This window comes from Podarcis cretensis (genome assembly GCF_951804945.1).
Source record: "Podarcis cretensis genome assembly, chromosome: 5".
Lineage (NCBI taxonomy): Eukaryota > Metazoa > Chordata > Lepidosauria > Squamata > Lacertidae > Podarcis > Podarcis cretensis.
In genome coordinates, this window is record NC_137174.1 from 43,257,701 (window position 1) to 43,278,538 (window position 20,838).

Below are 20,838 nucleotides of genomic sequence, written 5' to 3' on the forward strand. Positions count from 1 at the left end.
CTTTTTTCCATTATTCAAAATAAGTATTGATGTTATGTTTTAGCTATTTAAAAGCCAGCTGCCTTGCTCATTTCAGATATTTTTTCTTCTTCTTCCCTGGTACTATTGTATGTGGTAATAGCTGGCCTGTGTATTGTCTTTCACAAAATCTACCCTTTCAGGGTCTCAGTTCTTCAAATGATATCAATCAAAATTTATGCAATTCAAATCCATATGTATAGAGTCCCAGTTCACCTCATTTAATGATAATAGTAAACCACATGTTGTGTACATGTCTAAACACTTTTCTGGCTCTTGACTGTATTAACCCTAGGGGCACTATGTTTTCGTACAGCTTGCCAACTGAGCAGCATAATAAATTGATTAATACTTGGCAACAACCGAATTCTTGAATAATAAAACTGTGAACAAGGCAAATGTATACTAATAAAACAAGGGGAGTGCCAATATTATTCAGGCACCTATGTTAATATAAACTGCTCTAGAAGAATGGGTGGGTTGAGATTTTCAAACAAACAAACAAAAAGCACAAGAGACAAACAATGCTGATTTGTTTATTTTTCCCCCTCCCTATTTCCTAATGTGATGACTTTATTAAGCAATTAGCATTACCTAGTGAAATACAGATTGCAAGTCTCCCCAAAGCTAAATGCTGAATCAGCTATAATTGCACAACTGTGAAAAGTTAGCTACTGACATAAGACAATTAAGACTAGAGAGTATCCATTTGTGTGAATAAAATTGTTCACGTATACGTATGAGCAGTAGAAACATTAGGAGCCCCTGACTGAACAATAACTTTTGCGTCTGATAAGAATGCTGCATTTACTCATGGTGTAACAGTCACAAGTAAGGTTTGCTTCTGTGGACAAGCCGTTACGATATTTGGCAAAGGAGGAACTGAAACATTTCCTCAATTTGTCTTGGCGAGCCTGAAACGTCGATCCCATTGTGCATTCAGAAACAGAACAATGAATGGATAATGTTTGAGAAAACCAGGTTACAATTAAGAATGCTGTGATGTCATCAGGAAGACAGGAATGAGTGAGAGAGATGTGTTTAGAATGCTGCTTTTTCATTTGGAGCATAGTTTACTTAGGCAGACTATCTGTGGCAATTTTGAATATAAATTTGACATAATACACAGTTATAGTAATTAGCTTTGTCAGTCCTGCTAACGTTATTTTTTAAAAAAGATGACTTATTTTTCTCAATGCAAAAAAACAAAAAACATTCTGCTTCTTGCAAAGGATTCAAAGCCTTTTGTGCAAAAGCCAGTATTGAAAATTAAGCCGTATAATGTTTCAAATGGCTGGAATGGGTTGTTTAAAACGGCAAGGTAGATCAGCACGGACTAAATCTGGGTCTTCCTTTAATGCCATTCGCATGAGTCACAGCGAGGCAGGAAAAGCTGTTGACAAATTAATGCTTTAAGAAAATAAACTATGGTCATGTTGAACACAGAGCAACTTTATCCTGATTAATTTGTGTTGGAGTCGCTCCAGCCCTCATTGACAAAGCCCTGCATTTTGTACAAATGTAATTTCCTAATATTTACATGAGGAAAGCCTTGGCAGTTAAGCTTTGCCTCCAGTGTGAGTTTTGTGGTTAGGGGGGGGAAGACAATAAAAGTACAGAGAGCTAATTGTAAGCACATTTGGGGGGGGGGAGATTTTGACTCTCCTCCCTCCACAGCCCTATTAAAATGTGTTATTATGTAGTACTCAAAAGGAGCATAGTGCTAGTCTCCACCTGGCAAAGTTTTAAGTAACACACACAGCATCTAGTGCTTCCTAACAACTGCACTGCTCTAGCTGAACACAACACCAAAACAAAATTCTTATAGCATGTAACAGCATTGTTCTCTGAAACATTGGCATAAATTCAGATCAACCTGCCTGATGTCACAGCCCTTCTTGTTTTATGTCTTTCTTTAAAGAGAATATTAGACATTTGTACAACTGTATAATTTAATAAAATCTGAGTGGGAGTAGAACTGCAATTATAGTCTATTGCTTTGTTTTAAGAATATTAAAAAAAAATATCTTTAGTTTTAATGAGATTTTCCCCCCTCCCCCATCAGTTTACACAATTTTCCAGATGCAAAATGAGCTTTTGGCTGTAAAATATTTTATCACATTGTCTTACACAATAAAGATTAGATGTTTTCGTGCTCTCTCAACTGCACTGCAATTATTTTTTAGTGTTTGCAAATCATAATATAATTTAAAAACCATATTTTATACCTCAGCTAAAATACTTTTATAGTATCGAGATGGAAAACAAAAATCCCAACAACAACATCTATTTAACTCTTCTTTTAAGTGTTTGTAATATGCTTTGGTGTACTTCCCGGGTTTTATATATATATATATATAAACCTTGCTCAGAAAGCTTAGTTGCTCTTGAAAACAAATCTCTCAAGCAGCATCTTTGTAAAAAAAAAAAAAAAATCCCTAGAATTTAATTCCCTTGACTAAAGAACCCAGAGAGCCTGAATGTAAAAATAGTAGCCTTGTCATTTCACATTCATTAAGTGAAACTCAGAAATTAATAATGTAAAATATGCTTTTTAATTAGTCTTACATTCTGCCCAATGTACTTAAATGGGATCAGCAGCTCCCCAATGATTTTTTTCTTAATAAAGTATTAGCCTGTGATGCACAGGGGTTGACAGGTATGATAAACTGGAAAGTACTTTTCAAGGCATATGAATGATACCAAAATAGTACTCTTCCATTTAAATGTAATTAACATCAGGGAGCAATATTACGTGAAGAGAAGCCTCCAAGAATTTTATTTCAGGGGTGGAGATCTTTTTTTTCATTTCTTGTTTTATGAGTAGTTTGATGATTGCAGGCATGATTTTATAATTTAATTACCTTTGTTGAAAGCTAAGCTTTTTCTAATAGCCGGGCAACAGGATCATAAAGCACTCTTCAAGTGTATTGAAAAGAAAGCAAATCTCCTTTGATAACTTTACTTAGTAGGAAAAGGGGTGTGTGTGTGTGTACCTATATATGTGTGGTCTCCTATAGAATCCCAGCGAGAAATTCTCCCCATGTCAATTTCAGATTACCTGCTTCTGCTACTTGTGGTTCATTTAAATATAAAAATAACTTACTGGAACACTCACCTGTAAAGAATTAGATTCTGGGACCAAAAAAAAAACTTAGAAAATATATCAAGAGTGAGCCACAAAAAAAGAAAAAAAATCACAAAAAGCTTTAAGCAAAGGACAAATTATAACCAACTACCCCCTAACTTTCTCTCAAAATGACATTGCTTCTTTGAATTGCTATGAAGATAATAAACGATCATTGTTTTTCTGTTGAATAGCATCCCCTAACTGTCCAAATGTCAGTTGTGTTTACTTAAGATTGTCTGCTGTCTCTAAGTAACTACATTCCCAAATGAAGCATGTTTAAAGAGTAAACATGCAAAGAGACTCTAGTTCCGGTGAAATGGCCAAAAAAAACCCCCCTAAGCAATCTTCACTTTCATAATGCAAGAGTCACGCTCAATTTCATAATGCACCCGTTATTATTACTGTAGGGCTTTGTAAAGATGATCTGCCCTTGGGCTGCAAGGACTTTCCTAAACTCACAGGGAGACATCTATATATGAGGTACAGATGTGATTCCTTTCCTATGCTTGGCCATCAGCACGGAGGTATGGTTTGACTTCATTCCACTTTCATCTCTGTCCTTTTGACATCCCAGTTTCCTCCAAAGTATGCCTCATTTCTAAACACGCACTGACACTGCTATGTGTTTTCACACTGTTCATCTGTTAACTTCTGTTGATAACCACACTGGGCAACGTGTTTGGAAGCATAAAGTGTTTGTGACACTAATGTACTATGCTGCTTGCTAAATGCTTCCTCAAATGTATGTCTTTCGAGCAGCATTCATGCTTATTAAACTTGGTACGGGTGACAGAATCTCTTTCCGTACTTGGAGGGAAACATTCCAAATTTTCCTGAGAGTTTGCTAACTTCTTCATCAACTGCTAAATAGCTGTGGGTTTCAAATAAAGACCCTGATCAGCTTCTCAGTTGCTGTTTTTCATGTGCACTTCTGACTGCTAAGTAATGAAAAGCGTCAATGTGAAATGACCCCTTGATTTGTTAGTAAAGATGCTGTTTACAACAGGAAATAAATATTCTGATGCATGCAGGCAGCCACAAATCATTACATGAAAGAAAATGGTGTGTGTGTGTGTGTGTGTGTGTGTGTTTGTGTGCGTGTTTTAAAGGATCCAGGAAAATCAGGACTGAATCATTTGCTATGGAAACACAGCCATTCTGCTACTTCCCAAATGAGCATCTGTCTGGGAGAGTTTGTTTGTAGAACAACAAGTGTCTAGCTGGCAAAAAATAAAAATTGCACCGGAATCCTTAGAATCCCAACACACACACACATACTGTGCTTTAGTAGCTCCTAATGCCTTTTGCAACTGAAGCCATTATGTGTGATTCCCTCTCTTTGCTGAAAGTGAAAATGCTTATCTTTGGTACCCACATACCAAATGTAAGATTTTGTGTAATATTTTCCAATCACAAACAATATTGCATTATTCCCCAGAGGGCTAGTTGATATACCTGTCTATTTATTTATGTGTTCAAGTATCCAGAAACCCATATAATTGATGCGTAGAAATATAATCTGTGCCATTTGTAAGGTTCCACTGAACTTATACTGCACCTGGGGATTCCCAGAAGTGCTATGTTACCTATACAAAACCACCTGCAATTTACTGTTATGGCTGAAATATTCATAGATAAGCCTTATGTAAAGATAATGGCTTAATATATGGGTATAATTCTGCACCCCCAAAGCAACTTTCTGACAGTACAAGTATGCCACTAAAAAGTAAAAGACATGTGACTTTGATTCAGATATTCAGAAATCTAACATTTGTTGCACTCCAGTTCTTACCATATGCCTTGTATTTGTTCAAATGCTTTACATTTTGTCTCCTCATGATTACTTGATGGTACCTGAATATTGATGTCATTAGGAATTATTTTTTATCTGTATATTCCCTCCACCCCACCCTTATATTCCCATTAGGTAAGTCAGATGAATGAAGCACAAGCCCTCATTTGGGGCACCCGGAGATTCAGCTACTGGATCTGATTCGCATTTGTTTCATTAAGCAAGTTTTGACTGTCTGCACTCAGACAAACATGGCTTAGACCGTGGGTAGGCAAACTAAGGCCTGGGGGCCGGATCCAGCCCGATCGCCTTCTAAATCCAGCCTACGGGCGGTCTGGGAATCAGCATGTTTTTATATGAGTAGAATGTGTCCTTTTATTTAAAATGCATCTCTGGGTTATTTGTGGGGCCTGCCTGGTGTTTTTACATGAATAGAATGTGTGCTTTTATTTAAAATGCATCTCTGGGTTATTTGTGGGGCATAGGAATTCATTCATTTCCCCCCAAAAAATATAGTCCGGCCCCCCACAAGGTCTGAGGAATAGTGGACTGGCCCCCTGCTGAAAAAGTTTGCTGATCCCTGGCTTAGACTAATAAACTAAAAAGGTATAAATGAACACTTATTGCCACTGCAAATATATTGGTCTCAGCTGTTAAAAACACCGAAGGTATACTCCTGGGGATGTGTAGTACAGTTCTCAATAAAGATCTGAAAAGTTTGAAGTCCCAAAGGCCTTTCAGCTCCATAAAGGACAGGACTTGGGAGTCCTGTTTATCCTCATGAATCCTCCTGAAGCTCATAGTTCCCACCCCAGGGCTGCTTCCTCCACCCTCTGCTCATCAGTATGTAAGTGGCTTTCCTGCTTATATTGTTTCCTTATTTATTTATTTATTTATTGTAAAGGAAAACTTGTTTACAGCAAGATTTTTTAAATATCTATACCTAGATATATTCTGATCCTAAACAGCTGGCTAGGAAATACATTCTCTTGCCATCCATGGGACTTTCTTTCCAACTAAACACATTTAGGGTTGGAGTGTTCATTTGGCTTCCAAATTAAGAGCCATGCTTATGAAAAGTGCAAATGACCAATGGAGCGTGTATGTGAGAAATCATTCAGTTTTTCTTTCTTTTGCAGAGGAAGACTTGCATGTAACTTTCTATCCAAGACATATAACACGTTTGTTGCCTGAGTGTCTCTAAAGTAAGATAGATACATAGTTAAATGGGATGCTTGTCATTTATAAGAAATATCAATGATTTAACTATTATTAGAAATGCTGGTTTTACACAAAGAGAGAGAGAGAGAATGAGGAAGACAGAATGCTTCATCCTGAGGATGTGCTTATTCTTTTGGAAGGATCAGCTACATATCCCTTGCACCAGCCCCTTAATGGACAATCCAAGAAATGACATTTGTGCCGGTGCCAGAGGGATTGCTTGTTTGCCAATTGGCTGAAGTTAACATGCTGCAGTGGCCAGAGACAAAGAAATAAAGAGACGCTGGACAAATTCATAGGATACAGCATGGTGACGAGGGGAAGATTGTGATCCATTCTAAACACGTTGGCCATGTTAATGGCCCCCAATCAATCACTCTTAAGTGCTATTCATCATTCAATCAAAAGAAGACAGAACATGTATATTATTTAGACAAGTTTGAAATCATTTTAGGGTACAGAAGGTCAGGAGAGCCACCTTTCAAATCATCATGAAGCAATAGGAAAATGTTCAGGAACTGTAACAACCCTTCATCTGTGAACCAGGCTAATAGGCATGCAGTAGATGCTCGTGCAGCACTCTCGCTCAGGGCTAAAATAAATAAAACGGTGCCATTGTAGAGCAGCTCCTACATAAATAATAAGTGTATGAATAAGCCAATATGGTTGTAGGATATTTTGGTTAATATAGTTATCTAAACTGACTGGGAATTTACACACTCTCTGTGACATCTGAGAAGCTTTGCGGCTCTCATTGGACCACAACATCTTTCATTCACCTTTTATTGTCTCTAAGTAGAAGGAAGCTAATCTGGTACTTTTATTAGAGAAGACATAGAAATCATAAAAGAATACTGAAGTGGTTTTTTTGTGGCAGAGGATCTCCCCGGTAGCATCTATAGCAGGGTTGGTAAAGCTGTGGCCCTCCAGATACTGTTAGACTTCAACTCCCATCAGCCCACAAATGGTTTGGGATGGTGGGAGTTGCAGCCCAACATCTTGAGGGCCACAACTTCCTCACCCTTGATCAACATAGCCTGCAAATAGAACAGAGGTCCATAAAATGGCAGAATATGCTTATTATAGTAAGCCGCTTTTATACCAAGCCAGACCATTGCTCCTTCAACTAATATTGTCTACATCAGTGTTGGGGAACTTGGCTTGTGGGCCAAACATGGCTTGCCAGGGGTTCAAATCTGACCCATGAGGCCAATTTCTCCAAACCACACCCAACTACCCACATTTGACATTGTATGTGATGTCAAGTGTGGGGCAGGAAGAGATGTGGCTGCCTTAAAGTGCCTTCCCAGTTGTGCATTGGCAAAGGAAAACAGGATTCAGTACTAGTGACCATCAGTTGATGGGCGATAGAGCCAAGGCCTCCTGGAATAACTGTATGTGGTGCTTTAAAGTTCCAGCTTTTGGACTTCTAAGTGCCTAATCAACTGATGTCGTTGTGGTATCAGGTGAATGGCAGGTGGGCAGCCCTGCCCACCTGTCAAATTTGGTCCATGAGACTAGATCCTGATAAGGATCTGGCCCCCTGAGCCAAAAAAGTTACCCAGCCTTGGTCTACACTGACTAGCCGTTGCTGCCAAGGTTAGCAGGGTACTTCACCAGTAGCTTCCAGGGCCCATGGGATGTCCTTGAAGACTTTCCTCAGCCGGAAATATTGAGGAGAACTGGAGGACATAAAAGAGGGAATTGGTCTGCTTAAACCCCTAACACATGTCCTGGTACAAAGATGAACAATAAGATTAAAAACCTCCCTTCTCTTTATTATACAGAAAAGTTTCAAGAGGGAGGAAACAAGAGAGAAGAACTCACTTTCCACTCTCCAGAAACCACACACACGTACTGTAGCTCTAATTTAACAAGGTTCTCATGACTACTTCTGTACAGCTGCTGCAGCTTTCAAATTATCCTGATGCGGCTTGAAAATTGCATGGAACAGCTAGCAAGTGAACATCCCAACGCACAGTAAGTCCTACATAGTTTGCACACCAAAGAGACACTGTGGTTCAGATCTTCCTATTTGGATCCTCACAGCTTGTCGGATAAGCCTGGTATTTCAGCTGCGGTTTTGTGCGTGCCTCTTAGCGCACAAAGCTGCATCAGCTAAAATTGACAGCGCAGAAGATATTAGGGCTTAAGTGCACGTGCCATGCTAATCTGCCCCCTTGATCCAGTCTTGCATGCAAACATGGTTCTTCCCACACAAATGTGCCCTTCCTCTGTGCTTTCTATGTTATGAAGAGCAGAATGGGTTGGAACCATGGAGGAGTCACTGATTCATTAGCATTTCGTTTGAGGGGGCTGATTAACTCCTTCCAGGTGGTGTCCCCAATATATGCTTTGACTTTCTTCTGCTTTACTTTGGAGGGAAAGTTATTGCAAAGAAGGCGCTCTCTGCATGAATGCTGACAGTGGGGGACTTGGTTTCCACTGACAGACAGCCCATGATGTGTATATGTGTATGTGGGGGGGGTGTATGTGTGCACCTGCATGCATGTGTGTGCTTAGGATATATATGTGTGAGCAGGCTCACCAAAGATGCACATAGACACACTTGCTGGGTGTCACTTACTAACAGGTCCAGTTTAAGCAAATGGAGAAGATGGGGCAGGGGACTATTGGCTCTCTAAAAGGTTTCTCTTAGATTGGGGTTGGGCATCTGTAGCCTTCCAGCTGTTTTAGCCCCAGACGCCATGGTCAATGTTCATGGGAAATGGGATTTGTAGGGGCCCAAGAGTTCCCCATTCCTTTATTTTCTTATGTAGGTGCTTTAATATTATGCAGGTATTGCTTTCTGTTAGAGTAGTGTCCATAAGAAATGGTTAATAAAAATATTTCCCATGTTATAAGGAGAGATTAGGTATCATCTTTGGCTTCCAGGGGGCTTTAGTCTTGCAAAACTGTTCTCTGAAACTGATCAAGGCTGCAATTCAATACATATCTGTTCAAAAGCCGCACTGAGCTCCAGTGTGTATGGATGACACCACAAGCCGAGGCAGTGTAAACTATCATCGTCATTGGTTTGATAGGAAATTGCATCCAAGATTTTACTTATTGCCCACTTTAAATTGGAAGACATGTAATTTACAAAATCCTAATCCAGATATTTCCATAAATGGACAGCAGATGGGGCTACAAAAATCATCAAATAAAAAGTAATGGAAAACAGCCTATTTCCATTCGAAAAAGCAATTCATTTAAAAAAATAAATAGGATTCTTCTTTGCTGTTTTAAGACATCAATGAATCTGTTCGTAATGGGCTTTTGTAAACTGATTATCCTTGATAATCTCATTAGTTGAAATTATCTTGCTTTTCTAACATGGTAGATTTTTAAATACCTTTTATTTCAGATCCCTCTGGGCATGTTGCAGTGCAATTTACTATTAAGCAACATAATTATCTATCTCAAACCTAAGTGTTTAGGAGTTAAAAGAATCAAGACACAGCTATTGAAATGGTGGAGAAAATGACCCCACAATCTAGATCCCAAACTAGGAAAGAAAAGGTGGGAGGGGAACCTATTTTTAACAAAGAATTCATTAAAAAGCACACCATTCTTAAAAGTAATGATGATTATGATTATGTAAATGAGATGGACACACTGATCCTAATAAACTGCTTTAGCTGCTACACAGATAACACCATTTATTTAAAACACTTCTATCCTGTTCTTTGTTGCAAAAAAAATAAAAAATTCCAGAGTAGGTAACAATTAGAAGTAGAATTCATATACATAAAAACAAAGGAGAAGATAAGAGCAAATAAAATTGCTAGAAACGAACCAATCTGACAGTAAACTCCACTGAAACCCACTTCTTTCCCCAGTGCCAAAAGATCAACAAAGTTGGTGTCAATTGTATCACTTGAGCTGGACAAGTTACAAAAGCTTCCTGTCAAGACTGACTGCTGGACCAGTTTGGTGCAAAGCCCCTCTTTGTTCACTGGGACTCACTTCACGGTGAGTATGCACAGGCCTTGCAGCCAGAGAACATTTCTCTCTATTGCTGATACAAATATTGTGCATCTACCCAAGCCCTAAGATAACCATCAGAGGCTCTGCTCTGAGTTCCCTGCCAATCTGACATATGAAGTGTGGTTGCAAAGGGGAGAGCCCTTTTAATGGTAGTTCCCCAGTTGTGGAAGGCTCTCCCTAGAGAAGTTTTACCTGGCCTCTACCCTGACGTCCTTTCAGCACCAGGCAATAACTTTTTAAAAATCATTTCATGCATTTTAACACAATTCTACTGTTATTTAAAATCATTCTGATATTAATATTTATAATCTTTGTTCTAATGGAGTTTAGATTTTTTTTAAAAAAAAAAAACAAAACCCTAATGTGTTTATTTTAGCTCTCCATTCCAGTGGTCTTGTCACTGGCAGCAGGCAGTGTGTGGTCTCAAATTGGGGTGCTTCAAGGATAGGACAGAGACGGTGATGTGCCCCACTTCTGGTGAAGGGCCCAATTCAGACCCCTCTACTGGGCCAGTCTGACAGCTGGTGCAACAAAAAAAAGAACCCCCCCCCCTTTTTGTCCTGGACAATAGGGTCGATTAGGGCTGTGGATGCAGTAAGGAATCTACTGCTTTGTATCTCCACCCCCTGCATTTAGCAACCATAACTTCTCTAAACTTTAGATTGGTGGCAACTTTGGAAGAACAAACAAGCTTTGGAACAACAAACAGGAGACCCTCTCTTGTCAATAAGCCTTGCAAGTGCAGATCTTTATCCAGGTCTGTACCTGGATTGGAACTGAAATTGACTTTACATACAGAATTGCATTTAATTGGTGTGTGCATATGGCTTGTTATATTAAAAATGGCTTGTATCTATGGAATTATTTTGGCATTTTGAGTTCTTTTTACTGTGAAATTGCTTTGAGGTGCTTTGAGGATCACACAATATGGTTTTCTCTTTTCTTTTTGTCTCCATCTTTTCATGGAATCATAGAATTGTGGAGTTGGAAGGGACCTTGAGGATCATCTAGTCCAACCCCCTGAAATGCAGGAATCTTTTGCCCTAAGTGGGGCTCAAACCCACAATCCTGAGATTAAGAGTCTCATGCTCTACCCACTGAGCTATCACCTGCCACAAATCTTTTGCTGAACATAGTCTAGGGAAAGACCGCATTTTGTAAGCAAAAGCCTCGCTCTGATCTTTTTCAAGGAACTACATGTATCCACTCAACAGAAAATAGATATGCCACAGCTTTAAGCAGAGGGCCCAGGCAGTCCCAGCTCCTTAGTAGACTTGTGATATGTTTTCCCAGCAATGGCAAGGATATAGCTCGAAGGTGAAGAGAAAGGAATTGACACACGCACAGCTGCCACATCTGGATAATTCAGCCCACGCGTGGGCATCTGAATCTCAGGCGACAGGTTACAGACTTGCATTGGGGTGTACTAATAACACAGGCAGCCAAGGAGCATGCTTCTAAACTTCAAGCCACAAGAAGATGAGCTGCCAAGTGAGAAGTGATTTTATGCTTCTGATAGAGGCTCAAGCAATTAAGAAGTAGAAGTTGTTTTTTAGAGTGAGAGCGAGCGAGCGAAAAGCTTAAATCTGCATTTTATGTATGTAAGTTTGCAGCCGTAATGGGATTATGATGTCAGCAAAGGGAGAGAAGTTTGCAGCTGCACTGGGTTATGGAGGTAGCAAGCAGCTGTTAAAATAGAGAACTAATGGTGATTAATTCTTATTATGTGTTTGAAGATCTCACAATGAGTTCAGGACCCAAACCATCCCAAAGGAGGTGAAATTAAGGAAGAAGGATTTTTTTGTAGAGAAGAAATTGAGGGAGGGCTTTTTAAAAAAATGTATATGTGCCTTATTCTGCCTCCTCTTCAACCACTTTATTAATATTTAAATACTCCAGAAATTGGTGCTTAAATTATAGCATCTACTGCAATTATTACTTACAAAAAGAAAATGGGGTGGGGGGAAGAACTGGGTAGTTTTTTTTAATAATGTCAATTAAGTATTATACAGCCTGGGAAATTACCTGGGTCCCACAACACCTACACACACACACACACACACACACACACACACACTGAATAAACTAGGAGACATACATTGAAATTGTTTACCACATACATAGTGAGGAGTAGATGTTTGCACACATTGATTGAACAGAAGCTCCTGCAAAGATCCATCATCGATTCCCAGTGACTTAGCTCCACTGACAGCACCGTTTGCATGCTGTGCGGTGGAGAGATGAACTAATCACTCAGTTGAGCTGGGCTAGCAGATAGTGGGAAATATTATTCAAATGTGTCAGAGAATTAGAAACCTCATTTTGATTCTCCAGCCCTTGCCTTTTAACACACTCTCTCCCAGCTTGTTAAACTTAAACCAAAAACCAAAAGCAGGCCAAGGTCTCTTCCCCTTGCAAAATTGTATAGGAGATGAATGCAGATGTTTTGGTGGCAGTAAATATTTTAATGCCAGCCTGAAACCGTCCAGCATGGAAGTGTGACAAGCTACTTTCCACTAGTTCCAGTAAATCCAGTCGAATCCTTTAACTATGTGTATTTCAAGCTGTGGGTTATGACCCAGAGGTAGGACCCAGAGTATTTCTGGGTGGATCACACAATGATATGGCCCTCCATTTCCTGGGGATTTTATGATGGGGGGGGGCAGATTCATCTAAATTCCTGGGTGCCAGATCCTTCCCATAATTCCTGGATTTAGTAAAGTTAGAATTAGGTTTCTTTAAACTTTGACAAACATGGAACCCCTCTGGATTTTGTTAAGCTAAGAAGCCAAGCCAGCTTGGCAAAGCTAGCTGGATGGGCCATTAGTGGGAAACCATCAGCAGGTAAAACTGCCAGGCAAGGAGGAGTGGGGCTCCTTCTTTGCTGGGTGCTAGTGGGCAGAGGCAAAGGCCAGGTTCAGGGTTTCCGCTTTGAATGACATAGGCTGGGGCAAGGTCCTTGGAATCAGTTAGCCATGAGAATGTGAAGGAGGACAGAACTCCAAGTGAGCTGAGAGTGACAGGCTGTAACAAAGAGACATAGATGATGGCTTTTTTGTTGCCCTTTGAATCCAGTGCTGGGTTCGAGGGGTTTTTTCCTTTATCCTGCTGCAAAATTGGGATGATCATCAGTTAGGTTTTCTGCAGATTGATGCTTGTTCCAGTCCAGCAGTAAGCAGAAGGTTTGGGTCCCTGACATCACGGGACAAACCAAATTGTGGATGGGCCCTAACCCATGATTATCCAAAGTCCAAGACACACTACAGCCAGGCAAAATCACTCAAGGAGGGTACAAAGCATGACTGGTGAGAGCCAGGGGAGAAGCAGAGCTGTGCCTGAAGGCAGCTTCACAATTTCAGAATTACACTCACACTGTGGAAGACTTAAAGGTATTTCTTTCCATGCCAAGTAATGAAGAGATCTACAACCACTTTAACTTCAGCAATGAAAAACCTGTTTGTGCCACTATTGCTAAAGCAGGTTGTTAGGAAAAAACCTCTGTTTCTTTTCAGCATTTTCTGCTGTGCACTGTCATCTGAACAATGATATATTTTTGGTTGGAAGGGATCATGTATTTGGAGCGTCTAGAAAGAGAAAAGGCTGTGAAGGTTGTGAGGAACGGCTATAGCGCCGAGAAGGACTGAACTGGCACAAGCTGTATCATGGCAGGGTTCCAAGGCCTAGAGGGGAATTGGGTGAGCTAGTTAGGGACCCGGTTGATGTATGATCCTAAATTGGAGAGAAGAAAGGTAAGAGTTGTGGATTATAACAAAAATTGGCTGCCAAGCAGGAGAATGGAATTAAAAGATCCGTGTCCCGTTTTTCTTTTATGCTTCACTTCGTTCTTTACAACTTAACCTGAATTTAGAGCAACACTGAGTAGCAGACCTAACCAAATTTGTAAGCATGCTTTACACCACATATGAAAGACAGAAACTTGGGACTGAGCAATGACATTTTATCAGCAATAAGCATATGAAGTATCTTGGAAGTGCTGCTCTCTTCCTGCTCTGGCATCATCTTTAAACCTCCCAGAGGCCTCTTTATGGTCCCACCATCTATATGACCTGTTCAGAAGAGAACCTGTCAGACCCCTTAGTCATTAAGCAGTGACTTATTGTGGATAAGGCACTGTGCCCAGGCACATACCCCCATTTCTTTGTTCCCAGTGGAGGCTGGTTTATTAGGGCAAATGAGGCACTGGCCCATCAGTTTAATTCTGCTCTCAGTCAGTGCCCTCCTGCCTGCCTTCCTACTTCCACCCAGTTTGGCGGATGGCACTGCCTGTCAGCTGTTGCTGTTCTAAAACTCAGCAGGGAGGAAGAGAGGGACAAAACTAGAAACAGTTGACTCCACCTCTCATTGGATCTCGGCCTACCTACTTTTGGCCACCCTGTATACTGCCCCACCAGTCCCAATGGGCATCAGCCACTACTGTTTGTTCCTCTGGGGTTTGTGTTGCAACTAAGCCCCTCGATATCTTTTCAGTGACATTGCTCAGTGGAGGTGGTACACTGTCTCATAAAATGCCAGTGAATGATCTTTCAGAATTACGGCTGTCTGTGAATAGCCTTTAAGCACTGTTGCCAAGCCTACATGTATCCCTAACCACATACCACAAATCGGCCTAGTTTGCACATCACAGTAAACAATGGCTTGCTGGACCACTCAAACATATAGAATCCCAGAGAGGAGCTCACAGGCAATTTGCTCCTCCCTAGATTTTTTTTACTTCCCTGCCTGCTATTCTAAGTCAAGGTTTGCCATGGTATGTTATCCCATACTAGGCTTGTGATAAAGCTCTGTCACCAAGGTTTGTTCTGTTCTCTGGGCCTATTAACTACTCTCTGGAATCGCCGGGTCAACTTCCCAAGCTACATCTCATAAGCAAGGAAGAAGGAAGTTCAAGGTCACAGAGCATAAGCAGAATTCATTCACATGTTTTCTACATGTCACCGTGCCTCTTCAAATGAAATTTATCCCAATCTGTATTCAATGGTCCTCTATACAAGTCCAATAGGCCTGCAACAAATGTGACATTAAGGTCTCCCAGTACTAGCCATTTCTGACCAGCTCGGACTGGCACAAGGCTAGTGGCAATTTAAAGTCACTCAACTGCTGTAAGTTGCCTTTAAAAAAAAGCTTGATCTGAAGCAGCCCAGCAAAGGAAATGGTGTTTCCAAGAGAGCTATGCTTTGGAGCAATATATAGTATATTCTCCAGCATGCCTCTCAATAATGTGTAATATTATCCATAGCAGAATATTACCTTATATGCCTCATGCACACATGCCCCCACTCTGAATTTATAAACAAAAAAGGAGATTGAAAGAAACAGACCCTAGGGAGCAATCTGAAATAATTACTTGTTGTCCACTGGACAAAATTTCTTCCTCACATGAAATGTTGTACAAGCCCTGCAGGAAATCGTGTATATTCATGAAGCACAAAGTACAGGGTACCCCTTTAAAAAGAATGTGTTGGTTATGAGTCAGAGCTGAGGCTGCACATATGAGCATCTGTATTTCCAAATGTTACCTCTAAGAGTTGTGGAGACATCTGGTTTCTTCGGCTGGCACCAAATCCTGTTGATGTCACCCTGGGAACACAATGTAGGTGGAATCACTTCATTCATTTGCTTGGGAGCAAGAAAGAAGTAAATTCATACTAGAGGGTCATAGTCAAAGCTTTGGCTGGCTCTCTCGAACAAAGATGTCAAATACACCCTCTCATTCATCTATACATCTCCCTGGTCCTCTCTGTTCTCATCTCCATGCACAATGCAGCTGGGCCACCTTAGTCCCGTCCCCCCCATCATTTTGCTTCCTATTTCTTCACCGATGGCAAAGTAACATTGGCCTTAAATCAGGTAAGACTATTTGTCCATGTAGCCCTCTATTACTGTGGCCAGCAGCAGAGATACTTGTATTACCTGTTACCTGGTTATCTAGGGTTGCCATACGTCTGGAATTTCCCAGGCATAGCCAGCATTCAGCCCGCATGAGGGCGAAAATCTCTAAAAATGTCCTGGAAAATCCAGACGTATGGCAACCCAAGTTGGAAGTGTAGATTTTGGCGAATTCCATTTTAAAAAGCTCAAAACCCCACTTTTTTGAGATTTTGCACTCACAAAAACTCAGCAACTTTGGCCAAAACTTTTCTGGGTTTTCACTTTTTGAAATATGGCAACCCTAGATTATCTTCTCTACCGCTAAGCTCTGGCCCCTTCCCAGCACGTAGCATTTTATCAGTGGTGGACCTTGGGTCTAAAATTTCAGCAGTGCCCTTTGCGACACCAGAATCTGGTGCCCCTCTGCCTCTTGCGCTCCATACTAAATCATACTTGTGTTGGCGCCCTCAAGGCTCTGAAGCAGTCATGCTCTCCGAAAACCGCCTCTGACTTTTTGTTCCTGTACAGTGGTACCTCAGGTTAAAGATGCTTCAGGTTACAGACTCTGCTAACCCAGAAATAGTACCTCGGGTTAAGAACTTTGCTTCAGGGTGAGAACAGAAATCGTGCAGCAGTGGCGCAGCGGCAACAGGAGGCCCCATTAGCTAAAGTGGTGCTTCAGGTTAAGAACAGTTTCAGGTTATGTACGGACCTCCGGAACAAATTAAGTTCTTAACCTAAGGTACCATTGTATATCCTGTAGGAAGTGGTTTCCATCTGACCTGTCTCAGCAACACTTCGCACATACATCAGAAACCAAGGGAAGAAGATCAGCAAGGGCCAACAGGAATAGCGATAGACTTAGAAAGATGAGTAAGTGTGAAAGTAAGAATTCACGTTTAGATTTGGATGGTGGGTGAATAGCATTGCACTCAAGTGGATATTTCCTCATGCAGGTGCCTGCATATACAACAAGGTAAAACTGCACAAAAGCCTATTCCAACTGCCTCCAACATCATTAGAGGGATATCTAGTGAGAACCTTATTCTATGTTAAATTGTTCAAAAATAGCCTAACAGCCCTTCTTCCCTACCAGGAAAAAATGACATGCTTAGATCCAGCTGTTGCTTTGGTTGTTAACATTATCCGTCATTTTATGCTGGAGAGAGACGTGGTAGCAAGCCGAGGGCGTTCCTTCACATCTGTTAACTAATTTTTTTACCAGGATGCAGAATAAACAATTCCAGAACAATGAACAGCAAAAAGGACTCCAGCAGGTTGCCAGTCTTATCCTAACCTTTCTCACTTCTTCATTCTGCCTTTCAGAACAACGTAATTATTAAGAACTGACAATGTGGCTTTTTTATGGGAGCTGGTGCTGTGTGCACCAGAGTGTTGCATTTTTAATTATTATAATGTTAAATGGTTTTAATTGCTGACACTCTGCTGATTCCAGGGCACTTTTGTAACATTTATTGGGGAGGATAAAGGCCAAAGTTTATGTATTTTTACAATCTATAATAAATCAGGACCCTGAAACAACAGCAATTGGCTTGATGTTCTGAGAAGTGATTGTGTTATACACAAACTGCATATTATTCCTGCTCTGTAAGTGATGTGAAAAGCAGAACTGAAGTCCTGCACAAAAATGTGATCATCTTGCTTAATAACAACAGATGCTCAGAGCAGTGGCATTTTGAAAAGAGCTCTGTAGGCTACTAGTTATTAAATGGCAGGACATTTGGCATCCTCTAGCATTATAGCATTTGAAAAACCATAGAGTCACATCAGCAGGCAAGGAGACAGCAAGAGAGAAATTTAACCCCTCTATGCTCTGCACTGCAAAATTCACTCCATTCAAAGCCAAACCAACGCCCCACACATCAAAAACAAAACAAACTTGGGAAGACCGCCTGCTCCAGAAACAAAAGTAAACCAACAAGGCTGAAAGCTTTAATCATTTGTATGGGTAATGTGTTTGTTGGTTAACTAGCACCTCACAATTTTAATTGGTGAAGACTTACTCAGTGGGGCCTCTACTTAGAGGCACATGGATTAATTTTGAAAACTAATTTGTTTCTGGTGTGTTACTGTCACAAAATGAAAACGCAATTGTTGTAGTTGTAGCTTTTGTTCAGGGTCAACTCCAGACTTGAGGAGTTTAGTGCATTGCCATCTGATATGATGCCTCCTACATCACAAGGTCCTCCTGATTGGTATACTTAGCAGTGGTGGCAATGGCAAGAGGCAACAACACACTGATCAGATCTGGGCAGCTGAATCTTGGGAGCTGCCATTTTGATTCCTCATTCTGCCCTAGAGTGATGCTATAAGATTCTATTCAGCACTAGAAAAATAACAACAGCAATTAATAACATTTTAAGGGGCAGAACAGGCATCAGAGATGCTGATAATGCGCCAATTTTTATTAATTAAACAGTAGGATCTCTTCTGCTTCATCTAGTATCTTTAAAACATTTTTATGGAATATGCAACTTTATTAAAATGTAACTGAATATTCGATTTAAAAAGTAAGTTGCTTGGTAATAACTTTGATCCCCTACAGTTGGTGGAAGGAATGTGGAAGCTGACAAAAAAAAAATGGAGGGGAAGGAAACTGCTACCTGTTACTTTTTAGAAAAGACTTCGTATAACATTCAAAAAGAGGTAGTCTCTGATATGATTAACATGCATTCACATCTGTATCATACAGTTATGTGTGTGTCAGTTGTGCTAATTATAATCATCTGTATCATTTGTATTATGGATGCAAGTTCTGCCCCGCCCCCACCAATTCACATGCGATTGAGGACTGTGATCGTTTTTGCTTTCATGGCATTATCTATGGGATCACTACTCCGCATCACATCAGCTCATCCGCATAATATTTCCTCCAGCGCCTTTCTTTTACCATTGCTTTTTGTCATGGATGTGCACATTAGAAAAAAAGTTACAGAAAAGGTGATGTGCATGAACAGAAACTAAGTGACAAGTGTTAATAATTCAGATGCTTTCATGTTTTTATTTTTATCAAAGTTGAGCCAAGTGGCCAATTAGTTTGCAAATTCATCCAAGCAGGAGCTGTTTGGATTCCGCTCCGCTCCTCCTCTATCTCTCTTGCGTGATTTGTCTCCTTTAATGTATCTGGTGCTCTCACATTCCTTCCCCCCCACCCCACCCCACGACATCCTTTGTTAAATTCAACGAAGGATTTATTCTGTTTTTGAGACTTTTTATGGCTCTTTAATAAAATCTTAAGGATAAGGAGTTATAATGGAAGTGCTTACACACCCTTAGTGATGGCATTGCAAATGGTGCTGCTATAATTAAGGGAGTATTGTTGTTTGTTTTATGCTAATCTGCCTTCAGTGTGACAGACTGTCACCTGCATGGGGGGTAACTTTCAGCTCTATATTAGCCCATATGGCACAAGATGACTTGTAGCTAAGCTAGGGCCTAATTATGAATGAGTTAATAAAACCAAGCATTGTCAGTCTGGCCTTTTCTTCTGGTGTTCTGCCGACCCCCCCGAGTGAGTTCTTTCCCTTCTTGCTCTCTTAAAATTATTTTCAGGTTTGTTTCTGAGTGTCACTGTGCAGCTTTATGCCTAAAACTCTTTAATCCCATTCCCCTCCCCTTATTGTTCCAATTTAAACATCAGATCTACACTATTAATACATCCTTTGCCGTTCTTCTGGGTGGTAGTTTAATCTGCAGATCTCATGACTCGCCACTTGCCTCAGGGGTGGAGAACCTGAGACCCAGGGGCCAAATCCGGCCTTCCAGGTCTCTCTGTCTGCTCCTTGGGACTGCTCCCAGGCCACACACACACACACACACACCACGCCCTCTCATTCCAGTGGTAGGAGGCACCAGCTTGGAAACCCCCAAGGGAAGAAAACTTAGAGCCATGGAATTGGTGGTGGGATGACAACAAGTGGTCAGAGGGAGAAGAAGGAGAAGACTGGTAGGAGGAGGCATTGGAAGCTGAAGAGATAGTTTAGTGAGCAGGATGAGTCTGTGGCAGTCCAGAAGCAGTGGCAGAAGCAGAGACTGGAGAGGACAGGAGCCAAGAGGCAGAGATAAGTTAGGCTGCTGTAGAAGCTGTGGCCAGCTCCCCTCCCCACTGGTTTCCCAGAACCAGAAGAGTTATGAAGAGGGAGGAGCAAAGTTAGACAAGGCAACAGAATGTCAGATTCCTTGGGAATGACTTGTGGGAGGAGGAGACTTAGGCAACTGTGAAGAGGCAGGTGTCTTTAGTCCCCACAACTGCCTCAAAGGGACAAGATCTACTAGGAACAGTTGCTGTGCTCACTAGGACTGGCCTCCTGAGCATACCTTGAATAAAGACCTACTCTGACACCCACTCCTGTCATCCACACACTTTTGCCTCTGGCCCTACCCAACCCTGATGAGAGGGCCTCTGAAGGTAATTACCAGAAAGTAATGCAGTCCTTGAACAAACAAAAAAAGGGGGGGTCCCCACTCCTGGCATACATGAATCTGAACTGGCACCTGAACAATTGATCATAGTTGTATACTTATATGGATGGGAAAGCCCCTTCAGCTCACAAAAGGTTTTTTGTTAATTGAATTATTCTTCGAGTGGGGATTCAAAGGCACAGAAGGTCCACAGAGGAGATGCAGGAAATAAAGGAGCCAAGGGACTTTGTTCATGGCTAGGAGAAAAGGGAGAAGATGAGGAAGGGAGAAGAGCTACAGAAAACTAAATATGTTTCAAAGTGAAGTTTACTTAAATTTATTTGTGTGTATCATCTTTTTGAACAAATATGGGGGT

The 20,838-nt window shown here is 40.9% G+C and overlaps 1 long non-coding RNA gene across 1 annotated transcript in view; it reads left to right on the top strand.

Moving 5' to 3' along the window:
- LOC307216691 overlaps positions 1 to 10,889 on the top strand; it is a 13,246-nt gene extending 2,357 nt beyond the window's left edge. The window contains exons 2-4 of the long non-coding RNA XR_013839276.1: positions 3,556 to 3,672; positions 8,064 to 8,141; positions 10,813 to 10,889. This is a non-coding gene — a long non-coding RNA (uncharacterized lncRNA). The remainder of the gene's footprint in view (positions 1 to 3,555; positions 3,673 to 8,063; positions 8,142 to 10,812) is intronic.
- Positions 10,890 to 20,838: the final 9,949 nt, after the last annotated feature.